A 13,622-nucleotide genomic window follows, 5' to 3' on the forward strand; every position below is an offset into this window, starting at 1 on the left:
GTATTAAACATAAATCTGCACATTCACAATAGTCTCATTTAATAAATATTGTAGTCAGATACAATGTCACAACAAACCAGTTTCAAAACCAAGGCCTATTACCTTGATGAATTTTTTTGATCATATATATATAAAAGAAACTCTTAAAAGCCAGCAGTATTTTACATATAAATCCATATACATACACACACATATACATACATACACACATATACACACACATATATACATATACATATATAATATACATGTAATATATAGTATATATATGAATCTCATCTCAAAATGGCTCTGTTGGACAAAGCCATACACACTGTTGAGGTACAAAGAAGCAACTGGCCCATAGTTAAACATTATCAAATTGATGTTTGCAACTTTTAGCATAATCAATTAAGGAAAACTGTGATGCTTTAGTTACTGAGGATTTCTAGGCAGGTTTCTCTTTTTTTAAAAAATCTATCTTTTTTTTATTAAGTAGTTAAATTTATCTTTGTATTTACCATACATTTTACATTAGTCTGTGTTAGTGACTTTACTCAGTATTGTGACCAAATAGAGAATCCTATTAACTACTTTTACTAGAGACAGTAATACCCTGTTGAAATTAATTTACACCTTAGCTGTTTTTAACTGTACAGTGCCTTTACTCTTAGGCTGTTTTGTTGTTCTCCTTTTTCTTGTCACAGGGTCAGGGGGCCAGTGTGAACCTGGAAAAGAGTCTTAGAGAACATATTTTGAGATAATAGGCTTGAGTCTGAAGTGGGAGGGCCAATCCCATCTCTTAGTGAGCTCAAACAGCACGTGACAATTTATCAATACAATTAATAAAAAAGGCATTTGTTTTTGTTTAGCCTAAAAGTTTTAAATTTTTTATCCATATTTTACTTTTAAACTAAGGCAAGTCTGTTAACTCGCATGATAAATTCCTGTGAAGAAGGCTGTTAGTCTGGATTGGAAAAACATTGCATAATTTATTATATACAAGTACCCATAACCTGGGAAAAATACAAAAAATAATGTTACCTAAAAGAACTTGCAAAGAGATGATATCATAATACTCTTTTTCTTAGTTTGTTTATGACACTGTAACTGGAAGGTACCCAGGGAATGATGTGGCAAGGACAAAAGCAAGCATACAGAAACTGAGGATCAGAGAGGTAAATAAGCTAACCCTTTTAACCTCCCAGTGTGGTAACTATGTGGTGGTAGAAGCTTGTCTCTTGTAAGGTTTGGCCCTGGAGTACAGTGAATTCCCATGAACTTTTCAGGTCTAGCCATCACAAGGTGTCAGCTCCCTTTGTACCTGGATAGTCTTGAAGGCATATGGCTAGAAAACCTTTAAGATTTCTTTAGAAAACTGACAAATATTTTATGCAAAACAATAAGAATTTAAAATAGTTACTTTTAGAAATCAGAAAATACCATATAAAAATACATTAAAATCTGAATAATTCCTTTAAAGCGATTAGGTAAAGATGTTAGGTAAACAATGTTAAAACCTAAAAATAATTTCTTTTAAAAAAATCTATAAACATTTTACACAATGTAAAAACTAAAAAGTCATCTTTAAAACCCAGTAAATTTACCATACAAGAAGTTAAAATTCAAAGTAATCCCCTTTAGAAATGGGGAAAAATCTAGACTCCCATTGAGGACATTGGGCATTACTTTCTTAGTCTGAAATAAAAATGTATTGCTTTTATATTATCCTATAAAGAATCAAAAACAAAAATAAATTGGCCAGTAAATTTTTGGGGTATTGCTGTTTATGGTTAGGGTGATAAGAGAAAACATAAAAGCAATATTTGTATAATACAGAGAAACATTAAAACATATTTTTAGCAGCTATAGGTAACTTTAACACTTGTTTTAATCTATTTAACTGTAGACTGTGCTTAGGTGTGTAGCACAAGTCAGTGAAGTAGACTCCATCATCTTGTACTTCTATTAACTTACTCAGACTCTTAATAAACATTTTTAAACCTTTTTATTATTTTTTCCATTTTGGAAATATCCAGCCATCTTACTCTTACTAACTTAACATTCCAACCCTTTACTTTTTGTAGGCCTTTTTATTTTTTGTTATTATATTTATAAACAAACCCAGTTTTTCTTCTGAGAGCCCATCAAATAATCAACATTTAGTACCCATACCTATAAAGAGAAAAACAACCATTTTAAACATATCAGTACAATATGAGCTTGGTAAACGTATGGACATTAATGTATCTGTTTATTAACTATAAAGAGACAATAGTGATAAAATGTTCAACACAGTTTTTGGAGTAGAAGTAATTATTACTTAAAATTAGTATATTTTTAAGCAATAATACCCATAATATAGAACAAGAATTAAGATAACGATTAAAGAGAAATTATTTTGACCTAGAAAAAATATTTTAGGTTAATTTAACAATTTTAGTTTGCATGAGACTTTACTTTTAAGTCAAATTTATACCAAATAAGTTATTTTTAAGGAATATGGGTTTATATAGGCCATGTACAGATAAAATGGATATTTTAAAACCTTTTGAGAATAAGCCAGAACCAAAGGATACTTAGCAAATAGGATTTTTGCATAACTAGAGACCTAGAGACACTGCTTAATAGATTTTAAAATTCACTAGGCTACCCAAGTTAAAAGGACTTTGAATGTAAATTTGTATCTGTGTATTTTAATTAGGCACGCCAAAATTAAAACCAATAATTTTGTGCACAACAAAAAGAATGAAAATGTAAAAATTTGAAGTGGCCACATTTTAAAATTATCTTGACAAAAATGATATATGAAGACAATTATCATAGACACCTATGACATAATTATGTGAGATCTCAATACATAGAAACATATAGAAATACATGACATAACTTTAAGCAACATAAAAATGATTGTTACATATATGTGACACAATTACAGTAAACTAGGTGCACCTAAAATGCATTACTTTGTAAGTTTGATTATGATGAATTTTGTAAGATCTTCTGAAAGCAGACATAGCTGGAGTCATGAAGAAAGTAGCAGCTTGGTTTTTGAAGAGAGTGCCAAGCAGCATTATTTTACTAAAAGAACATGGAATCTGATTTAAACATAAAAGATAAGACAATTAATTATTATAACCTGTGTTTACATTGAATCGTAGGGTCTTAAATGAACTTAATAAGATAAAACTCGAAGGTCGGTTTCTCAGAAAACAGAAGCTGGAGTCATGAAGAAAGTAGCAGCTTGGTTTTTGAAGAGAGTGCCAAGCAGCATTATTTTACTAAAAGAACATGGAATCTGATTTAAACATAAAAGATAAGACAATTAATTATTATAACCTGTGTTTACATTGAATCGTAGGGTCTTAAATGAACTTAATAAGATAAAACTCGAAGGTCGGTTTCTCAGAAAACAGAAAACCTGTAAATGAATTTGTAGTGAGTGGAAAAACTTCAAACATCATTTTTTTTAAAATAAAGGCAACAATCAGCTGAATGAAATAAAACTAACAGAGGAATAGGAATGGAAGGGACAGGAGAGAGTAGAACAAAAGCTGTAGGGTGTCCAGGCAACTGTGAAGCTGCAGCCCCCAGGGCAGCTCTATTTTGAGGTGATAGGGTACAGTTGATTATATAAGATGACGTATCCCAAATAAGTATAAGGCACGTATTTTTTAATCTTTTTTGAGGAAATGTAATGTCCATATTTTGTTAAAATAGTCATTAATTTAGTAAGCACAACTTCAAAAGTTGAATAGAAGGGTGACTAAGGAGAATATCATCAATACAGTGAACGAGAACAGCAGGGAATTCCTTAAGTATTGGACTAATCACTTTATGTAGATAAAATTGGCATATAGTAGGACTACTTTTCATTTCTGGTGGTAGGACTTCACATTGATTCCTCTGCATGGGAACATAGTGATTGTTGACAGGGATAGTGATATCAAAACATTCTCTATTCTTAGGTAAAGGAATAAAAAATAAACAATCTTTTATAGCAATTATAATAGCATGTCCTGCAGGCACAGCTGTAGGAGACAGAAGGCTAGGCTGCAGCGATCCCATCGTTTTTATAGTGGCATCAACTTTTCTTAAGTCTTGTAAAAATCTCCATTTTCCATGAGTTTTCTTTTGTATTACAAATATAGGCATGTTCCAGGGACTGTTAGAGGGCTCTGAGTGCCCTTAGTCTAATTGTTCTTGTACAAGACCTTGTAAATGATGTAATGTATTACTAGAAATAGGCCATGATAGGGAATGGTAAGACTGGAGTGAGGAAATAATTCCTCCTGCCCCCAGGAGGGGGGGCCCATTTTTGTGAGCCAATGTGATGGCCAGTCCTCATGTCTAAAAATTGATTGATCAGCCCCTGTATCGAACAGACCCCTTATAGCAATTCCCTGTATTATTAGGGTTATTGTAGGCTTAAAGTCAGATGTTACAGGGCTAGTACATAATGCCTGGGGGAGGGGGGTTACTTCCACTGAGGCTGCTGATCCTCTTGGTTGCTGGGCTGAGGGATACCCCATCTCTCGTTTAAATTTTTGTTTTTTGTTTTTTTTTTTAAATTAGAATGGCAATCTCTAGCCTGTGGAAATCTTTGTGGACATTTAGGGCATTTTATACTTGGTTTGGGTCTCAAGCCTTACCATGAGGGATCAGGTATAGGCTTGTAATCTATGAGAGGACACTGTCTCACAAAGTGACCCACTTTTCTACATTTAGTGCATGGATCTTTCAGTTGGGCAGCAAAAGCTTCTGCCAATGCAGTTGCCATCATGCTAACATATGTTGAAACTGTGCCTATGTCCTGAGTAGCTGTTACCCAAGATGACAAATCTTGATTTTTCACTGGTGCAATTGCTGCTTTATATTCTTGATGTAAGCCACCTTAAGTTGTTTTATTAAAATCTGGGAGGCTTCTATGTGAGGAACCTTAGCTTCTACTGCTCACTGGACACTAGCTAAGAATTTAGCCCATTGCTACTGTGGATTTTTTTTTAGATCAGCTAAGCTAGTTCTCGCTGTCTCACCATCCGGTGTGGATCTCCAGGCTTTCAAGGCACAGAGGTGCACCTGATCAAAATATTGAGCTGGTAAAACCTTTTGTACCTCAGCATCAGCATATTGACCTTCGCCCTTAAGTATGTCAGCTTTCACATCAATATTAGCTTGAGCATTTCTTGCCACCTGTTCAGTATATTTATCATAGTATTTGCACTTTGAAAGGAGCCATTGTCCTCGGGACAGGGTAGCCTGGGAAAGTTGTTTAAAGTCACAATCAGTGACTAATTTATGGCTGAGGTGATCAAAGATGGCCATGATAAAAGGACCATGCACACCATTTTTCATTACTACCTTGCATATTGCTTTCAGTGTTTCAAAGCCAAAAGGACTATGCATTCTAAGTTCAGGGTTGTCAGCTGCCGCGGGGCCAGCTGGAATGTGAACTGGAAAGAATTGAGAGGATGGATTTGGCAAGGGAGGTGATGGTTCTCTAGAGAAAGTGTCTCCTGTGAGGAGGTTTTGAAAAATGGGAAAGAGATATTCAGGGTCAGAAGCATAGGGAAAGATATGAGATACATATGTCATGGGGAATGCCAAGGGAAGAGACATGGGGAGAGATCCCAAAGTGGGGCCAATTCCCCCTTTCCAATAGAATTAAAGGTGGGTGGTAGCGTTCCCAGATGCACTGCCACAGCAGGAGGGAGCAGTGGCAGCTTCACAGCACCGAGAGGTGCCAGCAGCTGAGTAGCAGCCTGAGAATGTTCCTGCTGCTGCGCTGTTGTGGAGGGAGGACTGATGGGAGTTAGCAGAGGCAGAGGTGGCTGGGCCACAGAGGGAAGAGGTTCCTCTTCTATTTGGAGGCACTGGCAAAGAGCAGACCAGAGAGGGAAATAGAAGACAGGCACAGTCTTGCCCTGCTTTTGATAATTCTGTACATTATCTCCTACTCTTTACCAAGATTCCAACTCAATAGCTCCCATAGCAGGAAACCAAGGATTACATTCTATGGTAATATCTAAAAAGACTTAATCTGAGTTTCTATACACTTAATTCCTCTAGACTTTAGCATGTATTTAAGAATAGATTGGAAGTGAGACCGGTCTGAAGAAAGAGAATTACCCATATTTACAATTGCCCCTTACTTATGAACCAGCGTGACAAGGGAATCTGATCAGCCGAAGGTGGGAGGATTGCTCTGTCTGCAGCGAAGCAGAGGTCCAAGAGTGTCCTTATTTCAGGCATCAATTGCCAGGACTCAGGTGTGCTTTGCTTAGTGGGGGACCTACCAGCTTTGGGACAGATGGCCTGATTGATGACAGAGTCTTAAACTCTGGGACCTGTGTCTTCCCAAAAGACCAATTTATTTTAAAATTCAGATAGTTTTTATACATCCCAAGGAACTAGCAGTGATGTGGGATATAGCAGTCACATACAAAAATTTAGGGTACAAAGAAACAGGACATTTAGTCTGTTAATTGGCACTGGAAGGATTCTTAAACTTTTACTCAAGGTCATCAATACCCATCCAGTAATTTATTGGTCCCAATGTTTTCTTTATTAGAGCTAAAAGCATGGTGAACTTTTAGCTTTCAGCTCAGGAGTAAACCTTTAATCTGGCCTAATCTCTTAGCCAGGGATAGCTGAGTTATTTGTTCAGGACAAGGAGATGAGCTAAGGATTGTTGGCCAAGACACTTTCCCACAGAGCAGGGAGCCTATGCTTATATGAGCAGGCCGCTTCCTCCTGCCAGTCTAACAGTGTTCTGGAAGACGGATTATCAGAGCCACTGTTCTCAGTGCCCATCCCTTTAGCAGAAGAAGCAACCTGGACCTATAAGTTTTAGGCTCACCTCACCCTCTGGCCTGGCATCCTGGTTTCCCACAGCTAATGTTAGTTTTTCAGTCATCGTTAGGTTTAGGGCTTTAGTTAGGGTTAAGGTTGGGGTACAGTAAGGGTTTGGGATAGGTTTAGGGTTAGGTTAGTTTTAGGGGTATTGTTAGGTTTAGGTTAGAGTTAGGTTAGGCTTAGTGTTTGGGTTGTGGTGAGGGTTAGGGTAGGATTAGGTTTAGGGTTAGTGTTTGGTTAGAGTTACGGGGAGTGCTAGGTTAGGCTTTGGGTTAGTGTTAAGGCTAGGATTAAGGTAAAGGTTAGGGTTAGGGTTATGATTAAGGTTAAGTTTAGAGTTAGCATTAGGGTTAGGGTTACATTTAGGTTTAGGGTTAGGGTTAAGTTTATTGTCAGGGTTAGGTATAGGATTAGGGTTAGGATTATGGTTATGGTTAGGGTTAGGGTTAGCATTAGGTTTAAGAATAGGGTTAGGGATAGGGTTATAGTTAGGGTTAAGGTTAGTGTTACTGTTAGGTTTAGGGTTAGGGATAGGTTTAGGTTTAGAGTTAAGCTTATGTTTTGGAATGTGATTCAGGTTATGGTTAGGCTTTTGTTAGGGTTAGGTTTGGGTTAAGTTTATGGTTAGGGATAGGCTTAGGGTTGTGTGGGGGTTAGGTTAGGTTTAGGGTTAAGGCTAGGGTTAGAGATAGGGTGTGGGATAGGGATATGGTTAGGTTTAGGGTTCTGGTTATGGTAAGGGTTAAGGTTAGGTTTATTGTTAGGGTTAGGGATAAGAACTGAGTTAGGGTTAGGTATAGGTTTATGGATAGTGTTAGGTTAACATTACTGTTTAGGAATGTGTTTATTGGTAGGTTTAAATTTAGGGTTAGGCTTGGGGTTAAGCTTAGGCTTTGGCTTAGGTTTAGGCTTAAGCATAGAGTTAGGGTTAGGGATAGGTTTACAAATAGTATTAAGTTAAGGTTACTGCTCAGGTTACACTTATGTTTAGGGTTAAGTTTAGAGTTAGGTTTAGGGATAGGTTTAGAGATAGTGGTAGGTTAAGGTTACTCTTAGGGTTATGCTCAGGGTTAGGATTAAGTTTAGGATTAGGTTTAGGGTTATATTAAGGATTAGGGTAAGGGTTACAGTTAGGTTTAGGGATAGGTTTACATTTACAGTTAGGGTTAGGGTTAGTTTCAGTATTAGGTTCAGGGTTAGGTTTAGGGTGAGTGTGGGTTAGGATTAGGGATAAGATTATGGTTAGGGTTAGTGTTAGGCTTATGTTAGTGTTAGGTTTAGGTTTACAGTTAGGTTTAGGTTTACAGTTAGAGTTAGGGTTAGCTTTAGGAGTAAGGTAAGGTTTAGGGTTACTGTGAGGGTTATGGTTAAGGTTAGGGATAGGTTTGTGATTATGGTGAGCATTAGGATTAGGGTTATGGTTAGGTTTAGTGTTGGGTTAGGGTTACGTTTAGGTTTATGGTTAAGGTTTGCAATAGGTTTAGTGTTAGGGTTAGGGTTACTGTTATTTCTGGGTTAGTTTTGGGTTTAGTTAGGGTTAAAGTTAGGGTTAGGGTTAGGGTAAGGATTATGGGTATGTTTACGTTTAGCATTAAGTTTAGGGTTAGGGTTAAGTTTAAGTTAAGGGGTAGGTTTAGGGTTAGGTTAAGGTTAGGGATAAATATTAGGTTTATATTTAGGACTAGGTTAGGCTTAGGGTTTGAGTTTAGGGTGAGATTGAGGGTTAGGGTTAGTGTTAGTATTAGGGTTTGTTTAGGGTTAGGGTTAGGGTTAGTGTTAGGTTAGGGTTCTGGATAGTCTTAGGGCTTGGGTTATTGCAAGGGTTATGGTTAAGGTTATGTTTAAGGTTTCATTTAGGGTTAGCACTAGCATTAGGGTTACATATATATTTAGGTTTAAGGTTAGGGTTAGGGTTAGGATTAGGAAGAGATTTAGATTTAGGGTTAGGGTTAGGAGTAGGGTTAGGGATATGGATAGTGTTAGGTATTGAGTTAGAGTTTGGGTTAGGTTTAGAGTTAGAATTATGGTTACTGTGAAGGTTACAGTTAGGGTTAGGGATAGGTTTAGGGTTAGGGATAGGTTTAGGGTTAGGGTTAGGGTGAGGGTTAGGGTTAGAGTTGGGTTTAGTTTAGGATTATGGTTAGTTAGGTTTTGATTTAGGTTTAGTGTTTTAGGGTTAGGGTTAGTGTAATGTTTAGAGTGAGATATAGGTTTAGGGTAGGGTTAGGGTTAGGGTTAAGGTTAGGATTAGAGTTAAGGACTGGGTTAGGGATAGGGTTCAGTTCAGGTTAGGGTTAAGGTTAGGGTTGGGGTTATGGTTAGATTTAGGGACAGGGTTAGGATTAGGATTGGGTTAGGGTTAGGGTTATGTTTAGGGTTAGTTTTAGAGTTAGTTTAAGGGTTAGAGTAAGGGTGAGGGTTATAGTTAAGGTTAGGTTTAAGAATAGAGATAGGGTTAAGGGTAGGTTTAGGGATAGTGTTAGGTTAAGATTACTGTTAGGGTTTCACTTACTGTTAGGTTTAAGTTTAGGGTTAGGGCTAGGGTTAGGGTTTGGTTTAGTTTCAGTGTTAGGGTTAGGGTTGGGGTGAGGATGAGGATGAGGGTTAGAAATAAGTTTATAGTTAGAGTTAGCATTTGGGTTAGGGTTATGGATAGGTTTAGGGTTAGGTTGAGGGTTATGGTTAAGGTTAGGTTGGGGGGCAGGTTTAGGTTTAGGGTTATTGTTTCCTTTATGGTTTGGGTTAGTTTTAGGATTAGGTTTAGCATTAGCATTAGGGTCATGGTTAGTGTAGGGATAGGTTTAGCAGTATGTTTACAGTTTGGTTTATGTAAGGATTATGGTTAGGGTTAAGGTTAAGGTCAAGGATAGGCTTAGGGTAATGGTTAGTGCTAAAGTTAGGTTTAAGGACAGGTTTAGCTTAGGCACAGTGTTTGGGTTAGGGTGAAGGTTAGGTTACGTTTAGGGTTAGGGTTAGGGTTTGTTTAGGATTAGGGTTAAAGTTAGGTTACTGTTCAGGTTAGGGGTAGTGCTAGGGTTAGGGGAAGGTTTAGGCTTACAGTTATTTTTAAGGTTACATATAGCATTAGCGTTAGGATTCGATTTAGGTTTATGTTTATGTTTAGGGTTAGGGTTAGGGTTAGGTTTAGGGTTAGGTTAATGGTAGGATTGGGGATAGGCTCAGATTTAGCCTTAAGGGTAGGGTTACAGTTAGGTATGGGGTTACAAGTAATGTTACAGTTAGAGTTACATTTAGTGTTAGTGTTAGGGTTAGGTTTACATTTAGGATTAAGGGTAGGGTTAGAGGTAGGTTACAGTTAGGGTTAGGGGTCAGGTTAGGTCTAGGGTTAGGTTTAGGTTTAAGTTTAGGGTGAGGTTTAGACTTAGAGATAGGATTATGTTTGATTTAGGGTTAGCGTTAGAATTAGGATTAGGGTTCGGTTTAAATTTAGTGCAAGGTTTACTGTTAGGGTTGGGTAAGGATTTGGGTGAGTGATAGGTTTAGGGTAAGGTTAGTGTTAGGCTTACGGTTAGGGATAAGGATAAGTTTAGGGTTAGGGTTAGAGATATGTTTAGGGAAAGGTTTAGTGTTGGTTTTAAGGGAAGGGTTAGGTATAGGTTTAGGATTAGTGTTAGGGTTTCGGTTAGTTTCAGGGTTAGGGTTAAGTTTAGGGTTAGGGTTAAAGACAGGTTTAGGAATAGGGTTAGTGATAGGATTAGGGTGAGGGGTAGTTTTAGGGTTAGGTTTAAGTTTAGAGTTAGGGTTAGGATTAGGGTTAAGGTTAGGGTTAGGGTTAGGTTAGGATTAGGGTTGTGTGTAAGGTTATGTTTAGGGTTAGCATTAGGGGTAGGGTTATGTGTAAGGTTATGTTTAGGGTTAGCATTAGGAGTAGGGTTAGATTTAGTTTTAGGGTTATCATTAGGGTTACAGTTAAGTTTAGAGTTAGCTTCAGGTTTAGGGTTAGTGTTAAGGTTAAGGATATGGTTAGGGATAGGGTTCAGGTTAGGGTTGGGGTTATAGTTAGTTTCAGGGTTAGGTTTAGGGTTAGTGTGAATATTAAGGTCAGGATTAGGTTAAAGTTAGGTTTAGTGTTAGGTTTAGGGAAATATTTATGGTTAGGGTGTGGATTAGTGTTAGAGATAGGATGAGAATTCGATCTAGGGTTAGAACTAAGGGTAGGAAAAGGTTCATGGTAAGAGTTAGGGTTAGGGTTAGTGTTCTGCTTAGGTTAAGGGTTAGTGTTAGGATGATGGTGGTGTCTAGAGTTAGAATTAGTGGTAGGAATAGATTCAGGGTTAAAGTTAGGGTTGTAGTTAGTGTTCTGGTTAGGTTAAGATTTAGAGTTAGGATTGTGTTTAGAGTTAGGGTTAGTGATAAGGTTAGGGATTAGGTTTAAGTTTATCTAAAGTGTTTGGTTTAAGGTTAGGGTTAGGATTAGGGTTAAGGTGAGTGTTAGGTTTAGGGTTACCTTTAGGTTAGGATTATGGTTATGGTTATGGTTATGGTTATGGCTATGGTTATGGTTTGGTTATGGTTATGGTTATGGTTATGCCTTAGGTTGGAAAGAGGGATAGGGTGAGTGATAGGTTGAGGATAGGGTTAGGATTAGGGTTACAGTTAGGTTTAGGGTTAGGAATAGATTTAGGGAAATGATTCGGGTTAGGGTTAGGGATATGGTTAGAGATAGGTTTAGGGTTAGGGTTTCAGTTAGGGTTTGCATTAGTTTCAGGAATAGCGTTAAGGTTAGGATTAGGGTTAAGGATAGTTTTAGGTTTAGGGTTAGGTTTAGGGTTAGATTCAGGGTTAGGTTTTCAGTTGGGGTTCAGATGAGTGTTAAGTTTAGTTTAGGGTCATAATTAGGTTTGGGTTTAGGGTGAGGTTATAGTTAGCATTAGGGTTAATGATAGGGATAGGTTTAGAGTCAGTTTATGGTTTAGGCACAGGTTTAGGGTTATGGTTAGTCTTAATGTTATTTTTAAGTTTAGACTTACTGCTAGGTTTAGTTTACTGTTTGGGTTAGGGTTAGGGTTAGGGTTACGGTTAGGTATAGGGTTAGGGTTAGGATTATGATTAGGGTTAAGGATAGGGTTAGGGATAGGGTTAGAGTTAGGTTTATGGTTAGGTTTAAGGTTAGGGATAGATTTAGGTTTAGGATTAGGGTTAGGGTTAGGTTTCAGTTAAGTTTTAGTTAAGGGTTAGGGTTAGGATTTGGTTTAGGTTTAGTGTAACTTTCAGGGTTAGGGTTAGGGTAAGGTTTAGGATAAGTGATAGGGTTAGGGCTGGAATTAGCATTCGATTTATGTTTAGGTTTCTGTTTCAGGTTACAGTTAGGTTTTGAGTTGGGGATAGGTTTATGTTTAGGGTTAGGTTTAGGATTTGGTAACGTTTAGGTTAGTGTTAGTGCTAGGGTTAGTAATAGGGTGTAGGTTGGGGTTAGCCTTATGTTTAGGGTGATGTCTAGAGTTAGGATTAGGCTTAGGGTTAGGTTTAGATTACGGTTAGGGTTATAGTTAAGGTTAGAGTAAGGGCTAGATTTAGGGTTAGGGTTAGGTTTATGGTTTGAGTTAGAGTTCGTATTACAGCTAGGATTTGCATGTGGGTTAGGGTTTGGGTTCAGATTAGAGTTAGGGTAGAGTTAGAGTTAGCACTACAGTTAGGGTTGGGTTTAAGTTTAGGGTTAGGTTTATGGTTAGGGTTAGGGTTAGTGTTATGGTTAGTTTCAGGGATAGTTTTAGGTTTAGGGTTAGGTTTATGATTAGTGTTAGTGTCGTGTTTTGGGTTATATTTAGGGTAGGGTTAGGGTTAGGGTAAGGGTTAGGGTTAGGGTTAGCTTTGGGTTTAGGCTTAAGGATAGTGTTAGGGGTAGTGTTAGGCTTAGAGTGAGATTTAGGTTTAGGATAAGGTTTGGGGTTAGAGTTAGGTAAGAGTTAGGGTTAGGTTAGGGTTAGGGTTAGGCTTATTGTTTGGATTAAGGTTAGGGCTAAAGATAGGTTTAGGTTTAGTGTTAAGGATAGATTAGGATAACATTTAGGATTAGGCTTAGGGTTTATACTGGCCTTAAGATTAGGTTTCAGGATAGGTTTAGACTTAACATTGGAGTTAGGCTTAGGGTTAGGGTAGGGTTATGGTTATGGTTAGTGTTAGGATTATGATTAGGGTTAGGACTAAGGTAATGTCTCAGGTGTGGGTTAGTGTTTGGGTTACAATAGGGTTAGGTTATGGTTACGGTTACGGTTAGTGTTAGTATAGGGTTAGTTTTACAGTATACTTAGGGTTACAGTAGGGTTAGGGATAAGTTATGGTTTATGTTTAGGCTTAGGTTTAAAGTTAAGGTTAAGTTTCAGGTTTGGGTTAGGTTTCAAATTATTGTTAGGGTTAGGGTCAAGGGTAGGTATGGTTAGAGTTACGGATAGGATTAGGGATAGGTTTAGTGTTATGTTTAGGCTTAGGTTTAATTTTTGGATTTACTTTAGGATTAGGGTTACATTTAGGGTTAGGGTTAGGGTTAGGGTTAGGGTTATGTTTAGGTTTATGCTTCAAGTATAGTTATGGTTTTGGTTAGGTTTAGTGTTAGGGTTGGTTTTAGAGTTAGGGTTGGGGCTAGGGTTAGGGTTAGGGTGTGGGTGAGGGTTAGGGTTATGTTTAGGGTTATGTTTACGGTTAGGGTTAGGATTAGGGATATGTTTAGGGTTAGGATTAGGGTTAGGGTTAGGGTAAGGGTTAGGGTTAGATTTAGGGTTTGGGTTAGGGTTCATGTTCCGTTTAAGTATAGAGTTAGAGTTAGGGAT

Source organism: Nannospalax galili, unplaced genomic scaffold (genome assembly GCF_000622305.1).
Source record: "Nannospalax galili isolate Female #2095 unplaced genomic scaffold, S.galili_v1.0 scaffold2598, whole genome shotgun sequence".
Taxonomy (NCBI): Eukaryota; Metazoa; Chordata; class Mammalia; order Rodentia; family Spalacidae; genus Nannospalax; species Nannospalax galili.